Source organism: Chelon labrosus (assembly GCF_963514085.1).
Source record: "Chelon labrosus genome assembly, chromosome: 16".
Classification (NCBI taxonomy): Eukaryota; Metazoa; Chordata; class Actinopteri; order Mugiliformes; family Mugilidae; genus Chelon; species Chelon labrosus.
In genome coordinates, this window is record NC_140349.1 from 5,043,243 (window position 1) to 5,061,660 (window position 18,418).

Here is an 18,418-nt window from a genome sequence, read left to right on the forward strand (position 1 = left end):
CTATGAAACGCTTCATCTGTGAGTCCATATGATCTCACAGACGCAGTGCCATAAATGTGACGGCTAGTTGAACTCCGGGGCGAATTTTTATGTTAATTAGATGCCGTGCCATTTCGCTAACTGGCTCCCTCTTAAGGTAGATTTACGGTTCACGGTTTTGTTTGTCTTCTCCGAGCGAGGGATTATGGGAATTCAATCAGCGAGTAGTCGAGTCAAGAGCACATTACCCCTGGGTGATGACACTATGCACTATGGTTGAAAGCTTATTGGTTAGGAGGTTGGCTTTAACTGAGAAGTGAATGCAAAGCTCAACATAGCTGTGTGATAAAGTTAAGAAACCTGCTATAACAATAATGAGTTGGGGTAAAAGAACTTAGAAGAAAAAAAATGAAACTGAGCCATGTTCAGGTCCAGTGTTTTGTTGACATCATTGTTCCACTTTCTTTTTTTCCTGCTTTGCCCCCAAACCAGCAAACTATGGTCATAAATACTGAGACCGCTACAGGCGTTCACAACGAGAACACAAACATGTTGATGTTTTTAGGGCACTTGTTGAAACGACTCTCATTTTTCACGGCAGAACGGTCTCCACATAAAGGGCCAAGACGAGAATCGATGCGACGCAAAAACATAAAATAGAAAGGAAAAGCAGGAACCTGTCAACAAACCACCTTATGACAAAAGATTTCACTCTGTGATAGGTAGCAGTTCAAAAAGGGTGATAGAAATGGAAAACCTACGAAATTTTTTATGTTTTCCAGTCTGACGTAGGATGATCGATGTCATAGATTTTAGAGCAAACAAATAGAAATCAGCGGTAGAGAAAAGGGAAGAGAAATAGGAAAGAGGGAGACAAAATATTTTATTTATGTACAGACTGGTCGACTAGTTGGTTTGTTGACTTTGAGCGCTTTAAGCCTCGTGTCAACTAGTCGCCGATCATGTGACAGTAACAACAAGGACGCCTCCTAGAAGACAGGTGAGGAGTCCAGTGGGTCGTTGCAGCAAACTAGCAGCAGTTCATCAAGTGTGTGGAAATACTTCACTACAGATGTACTACTGCAATACATCTGAAAAGGCTAACGCTAACGCTAGCAGAGGAACGGTTCAAATCCTCTGGACAGCAGTCAGTCAACAACTTTACCAAACGTCCTGTGGCAACAGAGAGAAGGAGGCTGCACATCAACAATTTGTTGTAGACCTTTAGCTGCAGTACAGAAGACTTCTCTGAAGACTAAATGCTATTGATGGTGCTGAGTTGCTGCCTGTTTTTATACAGGCTATACATATCTGCGGCTCACAGTATGTAGCACATGAGCTGTCTGATCTCAGCGACAGTTCTCAGTGACCCGTTCAATATGTAAAAATAAAGTCAAAGGATGAGGAAGAGGAGAAAAGAGATCCTTCTGTGTGAGGCTGCATGTTTTTATACAGGCTATACATATCTGCGGCTCAAAGTATCGCATGAGCTGTCTGTTCTCAGTATCTTTAAATTAATATCATGCAAAGCATTACTTTCTACTGTGGTGGTGCAACTCATAGCACACATAAGTACATCAATGCTACACTGGGCCTTGCATCCAAAGATGGGTCAGTGGCTGCTGAATATCCCAGAGGCCTCCACATTACTTGATTGGAGTCCCCCTGCAGACCGAATGGGATTCAATGACACTGTCAGGAATAAGATCTCAGCATCTCTAATGTGACTCATCCATCTTGTTAACTGGCAGATGGTGTAACTTTTTTCTCATTAGTCCTGTTTGAACGGCTCAAAAGTAAATACATTTTTGGCTAAATCGCTGAATAATTCTCCACGCTTTGTTCTAAACGACATTTAAGCATTAGCTTTCATTAAGAAATACCCCCCCCCCCCCCCCCCCCCCCCACTGAGTTTCCATCCAACCAGGAAGTGCTCCTGATCACGCCTCCCTGAGCATTCACCTTGACGGGCCCACAAAGCCCCTGTGCGCCCCCCCTCCTCTGCTTCTCCCATTGGATGAAAGGCAGAGCTGGAGCGTGCTCTGATTGGTTGCCAGGACCCAGCCTGTTGCTGGGCTGTTTCCATGGAGATCACTATCACCCTCATCCACAGAGAGAGAAGGATGGGAAGAAGAGGAAAATCATGACTATTAAAGGAGAGAGCGATTAGATTAGAGAATGGTGGTGTAATGTGAGAGATGGGGGGGAGTGTGCGCGGCAGCGAGGCTGTAGGGGGATGTAAAAGAAAGAGAAAGGAGCGGAGGATGGGGGCACGGATTAAATGTTGAGGAATTCTGGGATTACTGCAGCTAAAAAATGGTGCACTTTTCTGAGATGATGCTTCACCCTGCATCCTAATTGTCCCTCGTGCAGAATCCAACATGATGAATTTATACGGCGGAAGCCACAGGCGTGATCTCACATACTAATTTTATGGCGCTTAATCCTGGAAATCAGGGTTCTTCTGCTCTTATGTGAGCATACCACACCACATGGGAGGATTATTAGCATTCAAAGAGCGTTCATTTATAGGGTTAGGTGTGTGTTGTCGAATACTATCCCACATTTCCTTCTCACTGCTGCTTTTTTCGTCACTGTTTATAAAAATCTAGATGGATATGCACTCTTAAATCAGACGAGGTTCTGCATTTTCACCCAAAATGAGCTCAGCTGTTAGGCTCATACAGTATATATATATCTCAGATTAATAGGGGCCTAATGTGTGTGATATTAGACGACAGAAGTGCCGGGCCCCGACATCGATTTGCCGGTACATAAAAACGTCTCCATGCAGAAAAACGTCGCCCCGGAGAGGCCGTTTCTGTGAGAGATGTTCGCGCTTAAAACGACGAAACCACGGAGAATTATCTCTGCAAGCCTTTCAGTCTATTAGACAACATCATAATCTGCTGTAATTATCCATCAGCCTCTCTCGTCTACGAGCACCATTTCCTCCGTCTGAGCTCTTTGCCGTATCTCAGCTGTATTGATGCATTTTAACAGCATCTGGTCTGATTCATCTGAACCCACGGTGTCAGTGCAGCGCAGCCCGGAGAAACCGGCAGCTGTTTTTGGCGAGACGAGAACAAAACGAGGTGCTGTTATTTAGCACGACGGCACGGCTGCTCGGAGACGTTTGAAGGATGCGAGGGAGATGGAGGGATTGGGAGTGACATATGGATGAAGGGATAAGCAGAAGGCAGGTGGCAGTGATCGATGGTACGCCAGGGAAAGGTGAGGAGGAGCGAGAGACTGAACTTCTGATAGAGAAGAGGAAGTGTGCATGTTTGATAAAGTAGCAGCAGAAAGGATTTAGTGTTACTTGCTTCAGGAAATCGCTTCACACGCACAGAGTTTGTGATTTACACCCAAGTGCCGATTTATGTGCTTGAAATCCATCTCCAAGCAACAAGCTATGAACACCACCCCCCTCTGAAGTAAGATGGCATTTCCTTTACCTGTTTTAAATCCTTTCATGTTTCCCCATAGAGCAGAATATTTGTATTATTTCATCTGCGGGGAAATCATCCTTTTAAGCCTTTTGAGTTCAGCTTTGTTAGAATAAAGGTGCAGGATCTGTTGCATGGACTCATGAGACGTCCGTCAGCCCTGCAGAGGGTTGCTCAAGGAGACACTGTTGGTGATTTCTCTGTCGAAAAAAAAGTTGCTTATTTATTTCTTTTCCCGCGCCAGACTTTGCAGCCATGGTGGAGATTAAGGATTAAAGGTATATATGGCAGTGGGACCACAATGCTGTACTGCTCATAGCGCTAAAGCTAAAACTATCCATCATGAGCACAGCATACAAACAAAACCAAAACAATCATTGCAATGTGAAACACAACAATGCCATCCTCTCCTACGTCCATCTTTAACTTCCTGATAAAATGTACGTCCAGCAGTTAAGAAGCAAAATCTGTATCATTTTATATCCCTCTTCTTTTATCAGGAGGGAAATTTCTCTTTGTTTTTAGCCTCCACTGTGTTCATCGACTGTTAACTAATTAGTAAGCGTGTAGTATTGGTGCAGAGTAAATATTTTCTCTATAGAACGGAGGGGAACTGCAGCACTGGGCAGAGGTTGCACCGACTAGTCGATAAGTCGACTTCACTGCTGTCAATAAAGTTCTATAGTGATTCATTTGTTGGAGGATGTTAACACTAGTGGTTGTACAGTCTAGTCGACTTCCCTGCTGATTGTTATTGTCGCCGATCACGTGACAATAACAACATGGACGCCTCCTAGAAGACAGGTGAGGAGGCCAGTGGGTTGTTTGTTGCAGCAAACTAGCAGCGGTTCATCTAGTGTGTGGAAATACTTCACTAAAGACGAAGCCTGTACGACCGTGACATGTCAGTCCTGAAATTCAACAAAAGTACTACTGCAATGCGTCTGAAAAAAGGCATCCGCTAACAATAGCAGAGGAACGGTCCAAATCCTCATTTAACAACTTCACCAAACGTCCTGTGGTAACAGAGAGAAGGAGGCTGCACGTCAACTATTTGATAAAGTTATTAGACCTTTAGCTGCAGGACACGGAGAAGGCTTCAGAGAAATACAAAGAAATACCCATCTAGCAACACGCTGTGGGGTATTAAATGCTACCGATGGTGCTGCCTGTTTTTATACAGCCTATACATATCTGCAGCGCACAGTATGTAACACATGAGCTGTCTGTTCTCTGCATCTTCAAAGAAACGTTATGCACAAAGCATTACTTTCTTCTGTGTTTTTATGAGAGACGTCATCAGAGACTAGTTGGTGCCGGCTTGACTTTTATCACATAACAGTCGATTCTAAAAAACTAAAAAACTCATGCAACCCCACAGAGCTGATGTACTGCTGTGTTTTATCTGGACTGTCATAAAGCGAGCAGTTATTTTCAGAGTTTTATTCTGAATGCTCTCTATTCATTTCCTCTGTCCCAGAAGAAATGAATAGAGAGTATTCAGAATAAAACTCCTTGAGGCGCCACAACACAATGAGCATAGTTTCTGTCTGGAATTTTATTTTTTTTCCACAGCAGGATGTAATGAACTCTACAGCAATGAGTTCAAATGATAGCAAGTCATTTGACTGAACTGTGCGTTCATCCGTTGAACATGAATAAAGAATGAACGACTTTCAGAAGAACTGTGGCCTGAGACAAAGTGGCTATTTACCAGCTGTGCAATTAGTAATAGACCTTCCCCGAAGCCTTAAATGGAGACTCGAAGAAATGAGCAATTGGAGAAAATGAAAGGGTCAACATTCAGTTCTGGATCTATTAAAAGCATTTCTAGTGAGTTTTTATTCTTGCCGTCCTAACTGCTGCTCTAAACACTCATAAAGGGCATGAAACAACATAAACAGGAATATTAAAGGCCAGAATAAGAGACACTAAAACTGATTTAGGGTGTGCTTCAGGAAGCACAAGAGCTTGTATCCCCTAACGGGCCTTATCCCTGCAACAGTGAGAGTTAAATGTGTTGCATAATGCCTGACGTCACCAGGTGGAGCCTTCACTTTGCTGCTCCGTCAACAGATCTCCGGCTGTGGGAAAGGAATTCAATTTATAATAAAAAGCCGTTTTGCTGCTGATATCTAGCCGTCTGATAAATGACAGCGAGGGAGAATGTCCCTCGTCCTTCCTGTTTGTGTGTCTGTGACCTTCAGTCGCACCTGAAGAGACATTTTCACTCAGCGTGGCGAGGTGTGAAGGAGCTCTCCCTCGTTTCCTCCAGACCTTTATCCTCCTCCTTCCCCTCCTCTCTCTCTTCTCTCTCTCTCGTGTCCTTGTCTCTGGTTCCTCCCTCTCCGTCTCCATCTCTGTCTCAACTCTGCAGCAAACTGCTCTCTCTGCTGGAGGACAGCTGGAACAGCACCGTGGACCTGTAGATGGAACCACAATGAGACAGTGTCCATCTTTGAGTTATTTTTATTTATTTATTTTTTTTTAATGTGATTAAAAAAAAATGAAATACAAACGTCAAGACATTTTCAGATACGCCACATTTTCACTTTCTTGTTCAGAAGATCAGTGTCTGCTAGCAGCTGGTTAACTAACTAAATGCCATCCTCTCATACGTCCACGTTTAACTTCCTGTTAAAATGTGCATCCAGCCGTTACGACACAAAACGAGTGTTAATTTAATTCCGATATGTCCTCTTCTTTTATCTCTGGCTTTGGTCTCCACCCTGGAGGGAAAGATCCGGCTCTTTAGCCTCCAAACGATCCACTGCGTTCACTAGCTATCAGCTAATGCGTCAGCGTGCGGACATTGCAAAAGATCAATTTCTGTCTGTTCAGCATGCAGCTGGGACTAGCACCTGATAAGTTGATTAGTCTCTTTTCCACGCTTTGTATTTGATTGAACATTGCTTTCTCTTTCCTTTCAGACACAGGAAATTTAACCTCAACATTTAAAGCCGTCTGTAGAAATGTTACTACGAGTCGTTGCGACACAAAATTCCCTCTTTCCTCTCTCTTTTCAGTGATGCAGTGATTTCAGTAAAAGTAACAGAAATCACCTTTGATTAAACATACACCGATCAGGCGTAACATTATGACTACCTTCCTAATATTGTGCAGGTCTCCCTTGTGGTGACTCATCAGAGAATGGCCATGGGCCTTCTGAGAGTGTCCTGTGGTGTCTGGTAACAGAATGTTGTTACTGGGGGGCCTTTGAGGGGAGGGGCCTCTGTGGATCATCCCACAGATACTTGATCAGTTTGGGATCTAGTGAATTTGGAGGCCAGGTCAACACCTTGTGCTGTTCTTCATGTTTTTTTTTAGTTGTTCTTAAAGCGTTTTTATGCCTGTGTCAGGCTGCATCCTGTTGGGGATGGCTGCTGCTATCAAGGAGTGTCATTGCTATGGGGTGGGGGTGCCTGGTCTGGTCTAGGTGGGTGCTACATGTCTAAGTAACATCCACACCAATGAATGCCAGGTCCAAAAGTTTCCCAGCAGAACATTGTATTGTCACAAGATGATCAGTGTCATTTACTTCTCCTGTCAGTGGTCATAATGTTATGGCTGATCGGTGTACACAGCGAAACAGCTGACTGAAAGATGCCGTCACACCACCACACCAGTATAAATGCTCTCAATGCCGTCCAATCTACATTACAGAGGATAAGCTTCAGGTGTTAGGTGTCACTTCCCGTGTTGAGGTTCTTGAGCAAGGCACCTTTTTATCTTCTGCAGATGTACCATGTTTAATCAATGCACATCTGAGGTGCTGGTAGCCAGACTTTTTGGTTTTTGGATAAAGTCAGAGTAGCTGTTTCCACCCCTCTTCCAAATTTTATGCTAAACTAAGCAAAGCTAATTATTCCACTGGCTCCAGATTCACGTTGAGCAGATGTCGAACTCTTGGAAGGAACAACATGAATAATGTTTCACCATATGTTCAAACCCCTCGTTTTTTATGTAAATCTGACTTTGGGCTTTTGGCAAGTGTTAAGTCTGTGATGTCTTGTCAATAAAGTTAGTATTCAACGGTAAATTATAACGGGAGATTCGGACGAAATGCAAAAACACCAGCAAGTAGCCAACGCTTCACTGAAGGAAGGGATCATCATTAATAGTGTCATGAATACATTCCTACATATTATTTAAGTGCTGCTTGTTGTTGCTGCAAACCAAGACGTGGCTGTGCTGCAATTTTATATTTCACTCTTGACTTGTAACTTATTTTATGCAGTCTTTTAACTTAAGGAACTTTTTGACTAAACTTACTTAACAATCCAACTCAACCCATGCGATGATTTGTTAATGCAAAGTCAGATTAAGTATTTCCTTTTTCTCTTCTGTTTTTAAATGAGCATTTATCGATTCAATACAAGTCGGTTTTGAAAATGACTGTGAAATGAATTCACAGTGTGTCTGGCAACTTCCTACACGCATTAGCTGCAATCTAAATTACTTTTTTCCCCCCTCACAATGTGATTATTTCATTCAAGGCTGGATTAACCAATATAAATGTTCTCCTAACCTTGACGCAGATTGTGAAATATTCCCTCCGCGTCTTCTTTACCCCGAGAGCGCCATTAGAGCAACTGTTTCAGGCAGAAAATCTAATTCATGAAACACGCGGCCCGTTTTCCTTCTCGTCTGAACACAGCTGACTGATTGGTTCGCGGCTGAGCAGAAGCTCAAGCGTGCACGCAGAATGCGAATTACTGTCGTCGCGTTAATGACTCAAAGTTTGAGCTATGAACGAGAAGCAAGGGGAGCAATTAACCCGGAGAAATTAGCATCAAGAGACTGCAGTGGCTCTTAGATGGCAGAGATGATGGAGCATTACGGCCTCGGAGATGAAAAAGCCATCAGAAAACAGCGGAGCATGTGCCTCGCTGTGTTGATGTTTGATCCTAAACTTGATGAATCTTGCCCGATAATTTAATTTACGGAAGAGATTAGAGTTTAATGTCTGGAGATGTGAGGCAGCAACAACCTGTCTGTTATTTAACGGAACGATGCAGGTTCTTGTGAAACAGGATGAAACCAATTTAAGGAAAATACTCCCATCATTATTAATGTTGCAGATGCTGGAGGAGCTTTACATTTACACCTCATTACACACCTGTTCAAAGTATTTATCTTGCAACAGGACCTCTTTAAACTGATTCATAAATATTTCAGAATCCATATTTATATGACAGAGTTGTTACAAAGCTTAGTTTGTTTCTCTAAACACTAAAGACCGAACACGCTGCACTGTATGGCATGTGATATATTATGCATGCATGATCCCAGCAGCCAATTCTTTTCATTTTATGTCTTGTCTGTCTCCTAGCTGTGGTGATTCCTGCAGTGTAACTTTGCATTAGAGCTTTTATCCAATCATGTTTCAGCCGTCACGTGTTGCTGGAGTCAAAGAAATCTGCCTGGGCCTTCACAATTACAACTGCTGTTCCTTTAACTAATCACATTTCAAAGTCATATTCTTAGGCCTTCTCTGTGGCCTACAGTAGCGTCAGAGTTTTCGCATCCTCTGATTGGAGCCAAGCTAGCGGTTCATGTTCATCTGTTGCGAGCTGCACAACTAAATTGGCCCCGTTAACGCTTTGATAGCTATTTGTTGAACCCACGATGGCAGAAGGAGGAGAGGGTATCGACTTGGTTGCGGATCTTCCTAAGAAACATTTAGTTGGCAGATTTTGAAGGAAAAGCTGGATGTTGTGAAGAAGGGCCGCCCGATCCCAGAGCTAGCTAGCCTGACCGAGCTAGCTAGCTAGAATTGTTTCATAAGTTCTGGTGTGTAAAACAAACTATATTTACATCTTTTATGTATATTTGTATATGCTATATTATATAGTGTCTGTATGATGAGAGTTTCTACAGCAGTGGCACCATAACGATCATATTAAGTGGTTGGAGATCACTGAAGGCCTAAACATTATGCAACAAGTTTACCTTGAAATAACTGCTGTAGGATTATTTGGAGAATGTCTTTTAGACTGTCCAATGACAATTGGAGTAAAGATCAGGTGACGTGATGAGTTTCCAGGAGCGACATTTCAAACAAGTGTTCGAAAACATGAACGAAGCTGGAATCACTGTGGACAGCAACGTTAAAAACATTGAAACATGGTCATCTTCTTTTGTTGAATCAATTCAGTGTTGTCAATAAAGTTGGAGGATATTAACACTCGGGGTTGTACAGACTAGTCGACTTCACTGCTGTGCCATGAGGCTTTAAGCATCACGTCGACTAGTCGCTGATCACATGACAATAACAACATGGACGCCTCCGAGAAGACAGGTGAGGAGCTCAGTGGATCGTTGCAGCAAACTAGCAGTGGTTCATCAAGTGTGTGGAAATACTTCACTAAAGATGAAGCCCATACTACCGTGACATGTCAGTCCTGAAATACAACTAAAGCACTACTGCAATGCATCTGCAAACACTAGCAGAGGAACGGTCAAAATCCTCTGGACAGCAGGCAATTAATAACTTCACCAAACACCCTGTGGTAACAGAGAGAAGGAGGCTGCACGGCAACAATTTACTGATGAAGTTCATCGTCAGTTATTAGACCTTTAGCTTTAGTACAAGGAGAAAGCTTCAGAGAAATACAGCATTTTTACTGATGGTGCTGAGTTGCTGCTGTTCTTATACAAGCTATACATATGTACACTGCACAGTATTCAGCACATGAGCTGTCTGTTCTCAGTATATGTATTCAGGTCAAGATTTTATTGCTGCAAAGCATCACTTTCTACTGTGTTTTTATTAGTGACATCGTCAGAGACTATTTGGTATCACATATATCTCATCAAATCATTTTATTTTGTATCCGTGTAAACAATTAAGTTGGAATCAGATCAGAATAGTTTCACTCTGGTTTACAAAAGCCACCGTCATTTGACTTTAAGATGAAGCCAGCTCGGTATTCTCAGGGCAGACATCACCTGATGGTAATATTAATAACCATAACACTAATGATTTGCAAAGGGCAGCACCACAAATGTCAGCAGAAAATGAGTCTGTTTTGTTAACACGAAATCTTCTGTCCCTTAAAACAAGCTAATTGTTTTAACCTTTGCAGGAGCTCACAGGCCTGGTTTGCTCTCGGATGTGTCTTTATTTGCTCTCGGATCAGACTGCGATCTTTTCCCGTGCTAGACCTGGTCCTGTGCTCTCTCTCAATCTGACCAGCAATTTTAACTTGAATGAGACTGCAGTCATTCTTAATTGCTTTGAATTGCACTTGCTGTTTTCATTTGCTTTATTGTTATTACTGCATTTTGACACCTGAGAATTAGATTCAAAGGCATGATCAGAAGCAGGTGCACTTCCTCATCTCTAACACTGGGGGGCAGTGTTATCACAGAAGGCTTTTCCGTGGACTGACTGGCAATTACACACACACACACTCTCTGAGACACACACAGGCATGAACACACACAGAGTCAATAATGTCTGCCGCGTGTGGGTCTATAATGGTGGCTGACAGCATGTCCTCCTTGTTCTCCTTTCATTTCTCAAATTGCTCCTGCACAAAAAGAAAAAGCCACAAGCAAAGGTGTTTATCAACTCTTGGATTTATGAACGTGAAAGTGTGTGTGTGTGTGGGTGTTTGGAGGTGCACGGAACAGTTTACACATAACCACAGCTAAGTGCGCTTCTATTGTGCATGTGTGACTGCTGACTGTGTGGGTAGATGGAGCATGCGTGTGCGTTTGTGTTTTTGTTGAGTTAATACGGTTACGAGTATGAGAGTGCGTGAACAAGCGTGTGCAGGGGGCGGCAGAGTGTGTGTTTGGAGGATTTTATGTGAGTCTCTGAATGTCAACACGGTGGTTTTAGTAAGTGAGTGTGTGTTATGGCATCTGAGAGGCTTCTGTGCTTAGAAATTTCACATGTTGTTCCTGCTGAGAAAAAAAGAAAAAAAAAGGACCAATCTACCTGGATTTGTCAGCTTCCTAGACCGTGAATATCATGTATTGTACATGCACAATTTGATTGCTTGGCACCTGTTGGATTAAACTATAATTTACACCACACATGTTCTGTCTTTGTCTATGTGTTCTGAATCGAATAAGAGATTGAATAGCTTCCTGATATTTCACATGTGCATACAGGCAGATAATGGAGAAAATGAAAAATTCAGCTTATGCAAAGTCTCACGCTGCAGTTCCTCTAATGTCCACTAGATGGATGGCTCCAAAAGAGAGTCATTACCAAAATCAGCCCCCATCAGAAGATCCAATCTGGCCATGCTTGATGATTTTGCAAAGTGCGAAAATCACATAGAAGAAATTAATGTTAAAAGTCACTGCTAATTCTTAATTGGTCCATTATTTTAGTAAAAGTAACAGACAGAACATAGCACCCAGAACTAAAAAGCAGACAGCAATGAAACTAAAATGAGTTTGAAACACCTGAACGAAAAGTGGACGCCATGACAGCTCTTCACATGTGAAGCCAAAGCAAGTAGAGCTCCCCCTGGTGGCTGGCTACAGTATAGGTCATAAGCTCCGCCCCCTCCATGTTGGTGGGTGGGACTTGGGCCAAATTCAAACACTAAAATACACGTCAAGTACATTTTTGTTCATGGATGGTTTCTGTCATTCATGTAGTTAATATAACGTTGATGCATGTTCAAGTGTCAATTTTTCTAAAATTAGTTTTCGCTATTAGCCCCTATAAAAACAGGATGTGACATCATAACGATTGACAGTTACCATTGACAACCGCTCCATGAAGTGGTCTCGTAGGACAGCGAGAGTAGGAAAATAAAAAGTTTGAAAATAAGTGCAGCGTATAATCCAACACCTGAACAAAAAGTGGACGCCATGACAGCTCCTCACAGGTGACGCCAAAGCAAGTAGAGCTCCCCCTGGTGGCTGGCTACAGTATAGGTCATAAGCTCCGCCCCCTCCATGTTAGTGGATGGGACTTGGGCTGAATTAAAACACTAAAATACACGTCAAATACATTTTTTTCATGGATGGTTTTTGTCATTCAGGTATAATGTTGATGTATGTTCATGTGTCAATTTTTCTACCATTTGTTTTCGTGATTAGACACTATAAAAACAGGATGTGACATCATGACAACCATTGACAACGGCTCCATGAAGTGGTCTCGTAGGACAGCGAGACTAGGAAAATAAAATAAATTTGAAAATGAGTGCAGCGTATAATCCAACATCTCTTTGTAGCTGGTGCAACAGGTGCCAGACAGCTGTAATTCATTGATGTTTAAACAAAAGAAAGGCACACCCCTGAGAGAGTTATGGATGTCAGCGCATGTCAGACACGTTGCTTGCTGCGTTTTAAAAAAGAGATCCACTGTTCAAAGCACTGGGAATGACTGATTCTGCTCCTTAAAAGGGACCGAACCCTCAAATCAGAGTGAAGTACACGATCCACCATTGATTTTACCTGCTAAATCACGGAGGGGAGACGTGAGGAAGGCAGGAAGAGACGGCTCAAAAGAGGACTTTCAAACTTCCAGATAGAGACTGCGTCCTCCTCCGCCAGGGGACCTCTCTGATGCAGACTTCAGCGATAGTATCTCTGCTGAGCGGCGGCTGTTGTTCTGACTGCAGCATTTTCTTTATCGTTCGCCTCTTCGCCATCGAGAGAGAGAGAAAATGTCAGTTAGCAAGTGGGAATGTTGCAGCTGATACAGTTTCTAATAGGTTACAAGGCTTGTAAGGACATGACTAGACAATAAACTGCTTTTTTTTAAAAATAACACGACCTGCAGAGGCTGTTTTTTTTTGTTTATAGCTGCATCAATAAATGTCAGACTTGTCCGTCATACTAATCTACTGTCCACAAAACTATTTTTAGCCATACAAGCTCTAGGGGAGGAAATGTTGGTTGGTCAGTCCGTCTACTCCGGTTTGATCTATTGGATGGATTGTCACATTTTGTCGACAGGTTCATGGTCCACAGACGATGTATCCCATTTGACTTTTCCTTTCACTCTAACATTGGGTCAAAATTGCATTTGGTGTTAGTTCACAGTTTCCCCATCAGACTTAGTTCTACTTTCCGTTTGGAGATGAATTAGCATGCTAAAATGCACGATAGCTGCTAACCTGCTAACAAACAGATTAGCATAGTTAGCACACTGCTAACACCACAGATTAGCATTCGTCTTTCTGAGCATGCTTAAGTACAGGGGCTCTTAGCATGACTCACTATTCTTATCAAGATACTGAGCATTTCCATGTTTAGCTTAAATCTTAAGTCACTGCTGTAACTTTAAAATGTCACATATCTTTAGCAAATAACCACAAAGAGACATTTTGGCTATAAAAACTTCACAATTGGATTTCAAAACCATTAAGTCGAATATAGACAGTATAATTTAAATAAATTTGGAGTCATTAATTCATAGTCCAACCCTTTTGCCATATTTAAACGAAAAGATTAAGAAGTTCTGACCGAGTCTGCAGCTTCATATCAGAACACCTCTTTAGCACAATACTTACTCTCCTACTGACATTAAGGATTTATTGAACATATATCTCTGTTAATTTCCTCAAATCAAACTGGAAACCTTCTTTTCCTGTGGATCCCTGAGAGAACAACTGTCACTGTATCATCCTGAATCTGTACCTGTTCCCCATGATAAGCCAAAATAAAACAGACTTTTTCAATCACTCGCGGAGTGCCGTGGATTCTCATTTTCTCCGGGGCCATTTTTCTCGGTGGGGCTCCAAAACAACAGGGGGCGTTTTCCATCCTCCTACTCGGCGCCATTTTTCCTCTCTCATCGCACCTCTCCCACTTGCTATTGACTAGCTCATTGATTCACTCCCCCTCCGTCTATCTGACTCTCTTAATCTCCTCGACTCTGCCTCTCTACCTTCTTACACTAATCCCTCTATCTTGCAATTTCGTTTCTTTCCCTTTCTCACGTCTCCACGCTCAATCACGGACCCTTTTCTCGCTCTCTCGTCATCTGAGCAATCATTGCTTTTCCTGTGCCTTTTTTCTTAAGTCTGGCCCTCACTCATGGCATTGGGAATCAGAGCACTAAGTGGTTTCATTAGTGTGAATAATTGCAGAGAGGTGCTGGCGGTGGTGAGCTGAGGTTGGTTGCTGCAAAATACAGCCAGAATTCAATGGAAAGTATATCAACTAAAAAACTAAAACCTGATTAAGATTAATTAATAGAAAAAAAAAAACAGTACAGCAGGTCTATTGAACCTCTTACTGTATTGTTTTAGGACAACATAAACCATTGAATAAATGACCCAAGTTGCAATTAAGGATAAGGGCCTTCACACACTGAGCCAACGTTTGGTTTTTCTGGTGTGTCCCATGTAACCGGTGGGCTTCTGCGATGTGTTGGACAAATGATGACTTGACACACTGCTAGCTCTCTGAGGTGATCTTGGTTTATTATGATAACTGGTGAATTTAAACAGAAAGAACTACAGAGTCCTCCTTCTGTATCGGCTTGTCCAGCCGCGAGGTGTCCTTCTTCTTAGTGCTGCCTCCCCAGCACACCACGATGTAGAAGAGGACACTGGCAACGATAGTCTGGTAGAACATGTCCAGCAGCTTCCTGCAGATATTAAACCACCTGAGGAAATAGAGACGACTCTGACATTTTTTTTAAACTGAGTCTGTGTTAGCCAACCAGTCCAGTTTGTGATCCAACTGTAGACACAGGTACTTATAGGTCTTAACCACCTCTACACAAGCCCCGTTGATGGTTACGGGCTCCAGATGGGGCCTGGACCTCCTGAAATCCACTACCACATCTTTGGGTTTAGCTGTATTGATCAGAAGGCGGCTCGCTCTGCACAATTAGACGAAGTTGTTCAACAGACTCTTGTCCTCCTGCTCCTGTCCATCCCTGATACATCCCACAACTGCAGTGTCATCTGAGAACTTCTGCAGGTGACATGACTCTGTGTTGTACTTGAAGTTCGAGGTGTACAGGGTGAATAGGACAGGGGAGAGCACAGCAACAGAAGTAAGCAAACGATAAAGTCAAGAGGGCTGAAGGCTCTGAGTAATCACTGCAACAGACTCCAAATATTAGCTGGTTAGCTAAGCCTGGATAAGAGGGGCCAGCGGAATTTAGAGAGCTCGAAAGCGCAATAAATTACAGTTTTGGAAGCTTTATATAAAACTGCAATTCCCCAAACTGCCACCAGAGGCTGGCTCCAAAAACTAGTCAGTGTCCATTGACTTCCATCCAAACATGTCCAACTTTGCAGCAGAAATAAACATGTTTGCAGGATTTCACAGATCTTGTGATGCTCAGGAAAGTTGATTAACCGTTGAAGAGTTGACAGGAGAACAAAATTTGGACTGGTGTGAAATCATTTGGGCATTTAATGCTGATTTGAAACGAAACCAAAAGAGTGGACTACATGAAGTCATCAAATGGCTTCGTAGGTTGTGGTGGTCTGCTGCTGTAGTTTGTTGTTTGATAATTTCTACGCTTCGACTGCACTTTTTTTTTATAAGGCTACGCTAGGGTAGGCAAACTGGGAAGTCAAAGTGGAAAACACAATATCAGTCTCATATTTTGTGCAGTTTTGTGTGCAAATTATCAGTTTTTGACAGGTTTTTGTCTGGAAATCATCTGTTATATCTGGAAAACACTTGTTGCTGTCTGCCTACCGCGCCAAAAAGGACCCTAAAGCCCAGAGCTGAACGTTCCTGAGGGATTCATGTTGATGTGCACCAACTCTACAAGATTTTATTTTTTTTCATATCAGTCTCACTTCTTGGACTGATACATCCCGGCACATTTTCTCATCTTCCATCTCAGTGTGAACTCTGCCTTTAAACATTCTGCTGCTCTCAAATATCACACTTTTATTATATATTTTTTTTTAAACAAGAAAAAAATTTGTGAAGAAAGTCCTCCCTCTAAGGTCTGTTGAATTCAAACCACGCTAAAATCAACCAAAAAGCCCAGAGCTGAACGTTCCCGGGGGGATTTGTGGTGATGCGCAGCAAGTCGTGATCGAATTAATTTTTTATCATTCTTGCTCGTTGTGTTTATTCATTTATCCTGTGCCAAAACCCGCCCACCAGAGGGTCCAATCTGTCCCTGTGGGATGAATTCGCGAAAAAAGAGCGAAAATTACATAGAAGACGTTAACTGCAGTATTTCAATTAAAGAAACTGCTATTCCTAATTTGTCCACTAGGGGTCACGCTGTTTTCGTAAGAGTTGCGGTCATAACACAACACTGAGACCCAGAACTGAACTTTAGATGGCAGCAATGTGCAGAAATTGCACTTATTTTTCTTTTAAGAAATTAAGAAAAGGGAAGAATGTGGAGTTGTCGTTATTTATACTGTAGGTTAACATGTTATTATGTTATTGGGCCTTCCCGCTTGAGGTTAAATTGTTTGTCTGTATGTGGCCAACTAAAATAAATACGTTTGACACCCCTGCATTAAATATTCTGCTGCTTTCCAATATGCTTTTTGTTTTAAAGACAGGAACACATTGCAAAAATGCCTCAAAATTTCGTCGAAATCAAACAAGATACCAGCAGAGATCCAAAGATTTCAGCTCTGACTGATTTCCTGATGTCACTGGATGGCAAACATGTACATGAGGTAACGTTCAGCCTCTCTACAATAGCTGTGGCCCTCGGGTTTCATCATCCACGCCGCCGAATGTTTATTCCAGCTACATCTTCCGTCACATGGCAGCGTGTGTCTCGGCCTGATTTGAATTAAAGCCCTTCTGATGCCCGACTCTCTTCTCACTCACTTTATATCTTTGTCAAAAGCGAAGCCCAGCAGGGACCAGGATGAACTTAACGATACGGTTAATTAGCCACAAAAAGTGAACAAATGCTCGCTGACAACGAGTGTGTCTCATCTCATCTGATCTGACAGGGCTCAGCGGAAGAGCAGAAGCTGCACTATGGGCTTTAAATGAAGTGCAGAGCTCCTGCCACAGAACAGGAACGTGAATCCAGTGATAAAATAAGATGAAAGACGTTCATAGATTTGTCCTTTTGATAGTTTATAATTCGATAATGCCCGCTGCAAAACATCTTTACCAGACAACGTTTTAGGTAGAAAGTCATACATTTGAACTACAACAATTGAAGCGCATCCCACAGATTTCACAAATACCTTTTTTTTTGTTTTTACCTGTCAAAAGATTCACTACTGTGATGTTGCTGCAGAGCCTGCAGAGGCCTCAGATCTGCTCCCCTCAATGACAACTGTGAACATAAAAGGGAAATGCAAACGTTAACCTACAGAGAGCAGGGAGTCAACTCATTCAGGGTCAACTGAACTCACCAGCAACAGATGAACCTCTTCACCGCGCCGGACGGTTTGAACATCACAGCCGATGATTCCTGAGTACTGTGGCGTACCCGCTGACAGCACTTTTACTTTGAGTATTGGTAGAATATACAGCGACTACACAGTCCAGGTTTGTGAATATATTTTGCTGCAGTCTGATGCACCCCTTCAGCGGAAAAGCACATCCGAGCCCAGCCTTGGTCAATGATTAGTGTTGAGTGGAGCTGCTTTTATGACAAAAATGTTGCAGAGGAGGATGCTTTCCTCTGGACCAAGCGCTCATTAAAAGCATTTCAAGTGGACGTGGATGTTCTCCTTCCATAATGTGCTGGCCAAGTACCTCACATTTAAGCATAAACAGATGGCATCATAATGGTAAGAGACAGTAAGCAGCTTCACCTCAGAGTGGATGTTTCCTTGATGTGGAGAAAACATGCTGCTGCTAAATATGTAGAAATTATTTATGTTCTTGACCAAAAAGGTACACTTGGAGTGCTCACAGTTTTTCCTGACTTGCTGCAACTAAATATGTTTTATACAGCATTGTATACTTAATATCTACATGTAGATCTTACATTTATATATCTTATATATAGTATCTCACTATATACTGTACATGATATCTATACATGTATATGACAACAAATTTTCATTTAAAGAGGATAATATTCTAGATAAAAACAATTAATG